This window comes from Stegastes partitus, unplaced genomic scaffold (genome assembly GCF_000690725.1).
Source record: "Stegastes partitus isolate 25-593 unplaced genomic scaffold, Stegastes_partitus-1.0.2 Scaffold1185, whole genome shotgun sequence".
NCBI lineage: Eukaryota > Metazoa > Chordata > Actinopteri > Pomacentridae > Stegastes > Stegastes partitus.
In genome coordinates, this window is record NW_007578916.1 from 134,272 (window position 1) to 136,660 (window position 2,389).

A 2,389-nucleotide genomic window follows, 5' to 3' on the forward strand; every position below is an offset into this window, starting at 1 on the left:
TCTCGGACTCTGTTTTCAGTGAGTGTGTTGTAACCAGACGACCACCAGTTAAATGTTACGGCATTGAAAACAGGTTATGATCAGACATAAAGAACTCGAGGCAAATCAGGGTTTTTGGTTTAACTCACCAAGATTTTTTGGTCAATTCATTTTACCAAGGACTGGAGCCACAGTCTGAGGAGACTGAGGCCTCGTCCACACGTAGCAGGTATCTCACAAAACAAACATATTGTTGTACGATGTTTCCTGTCATCCACACGGAAACTCAGATTTAAAAACAATTCTTTCAAAAACCTCCGTCCAAAGTGAAGATCTGTAAATCCTCCGTTTATGCGTCTGTATGTGGACGTCAATAACCGGGTTTTAGGTTTCATAATATCACTGCCTGCGACAAAATATGTTTTTCACATCACATATGCGACCTGTGTTTACATTTGGAAACAGCGTGGACGCCCTCAGAACTGTGTTGGCGTTGTCTCTGGTCCAGGCCCAGATACCGCTCCACGTACAAGAACACAGGTGAAGGACGGCGGTAAGGACGGTTATTTTCCGCCACCTTGCCATTCTACGCCCGAGGCAGGTTCTCCGTCAAAGACACCAACGCCAGTTTTGGGTCAGACCGGGACGCACTGCCAGCTGGTGGGAGAACTTTGAGATGGAAATCGTGCTCCAGGAGGAATGGCGTGACCATTTCCGTATGTCCTGGTTGTTGCTCCTGTCGTCGGAGTTCTTACATCCTCACGTAGAACATGAATGTGCTGAACAACGCACTAATGCGGTTAGGTGTGGATGAATTCTTTTCCAAAAATGAGGTTGTGTGTAGGTTAGTTTTTTTCTAGATGGAGGGGGCAGAATATTCAGTTTTACAAAAACCCTGCTACATGTGGACAAGGCCTTAAAATTTTGTTGTTGGAAAGACTCAACCACAACCACAAATGACTCAAAACAACTACAAAATGACCACAAAGAGACAGAACTGGTACAAAATGACTGCCCACATAGGAATTTTCAAAATGCCCAGAAAGAGATGCGAGCAAACCACAACAAGAGAAAGCCGTTGCAAAACAGATGCAAATCCACTACATGAAGATGTGCATCAGCCAGAATAAGACAGAACTTATGCAAAATGACTGCAAAGTTACTCAAAATATCCAGGAAGGGATGTAAACAGACCGAATCAAGACAGAAGAGCTTAAAAATGTGTAAATGAACGACAACAAGACACAACGGAAAAGAGACAAAGTGAACACAAACAGATGCAAAATGAATGTTAAACCACATCAGAGTCTTCTGTGGTCATTTTGTCTTTGTCACTCCGGGGGTCCTGCTCCTCTGGAGGATGGTTTGGGTTGTTGTCTTATAATCCGTCTGTCTGACTCTAATTGTTAGTTGAATAAGAGTCCTTGCAGCATCCATTGAGTAAAAACATCAAAAGTCACTTCACCTGAGAATCCAATGTCTCATAAGCAGTTGAAGTTGTTGAAGAGGTTCAATTTGGTGCTTTATTTGTAATACATTTACATTTTATTACATTTCTAAATTTGGACTTCCTTCCTTTTAGGCAGCATTTATTATCAGTTGGTTGGGAATCTATGGAGCCCCGACATCCCAAACAGATTACATTTTTTCCTGTAGATTTTTTATTTTCACACACACTCAACAGAAACCGCCACAGGACAATGACCATAAACGAAGAGAGAGAAATCTAAAAGAATATAAATGGCACTGAGAAGCAGAAAATACCACAAATCAGAGGACGACTATAGAGCAAGGTCATATCAGAAAAAAAACAAGTTTTATAAATGGAATACTTCGGGATGCTCTTTTGACCAATTCCCACATTTTCGTCATAACTTTTAACAGCTTATTTATATTCATGATACACTTCAGCTGTAAAATAACAACACAAACTGAGAGCAGAATAATTAAAACAGTGTGATTCAGCTCATGAAGTGTCATCAGTAATTCCCCTAAATCTGGTGGGAAATTTTAGCATAAAAAACAAACCCTTGCCACTGCCACAGTTCAGCCCGCTGCCTCACATGGGATTATTTGTTGACTTCCAGGGTCTCTATGGAAGTAAACTCCACATTTTATTCACTGAACACTCACCAGTTTATAGAAAATACCTGTCAGATGTATTCAGAATGTGTTAGTTGCAGCCTCTCTGTGCAGGAGTATAGTTAGAAGATTGACACAAACAAATAAATTAGAAGTTTGATAATGTTAACGTCACAATAAATGAGCTCAATACAAACTCAAATGATTCAGGTCTGAAAGCCACATATAGACTCAGAGTCCCTCCGTGGATTTACGAGATCACTGATGGAGGAGCTGCCACTATTTCAGCTCAACAAAAAAGGTCATGATTCAGAATGTCGTCAAAACG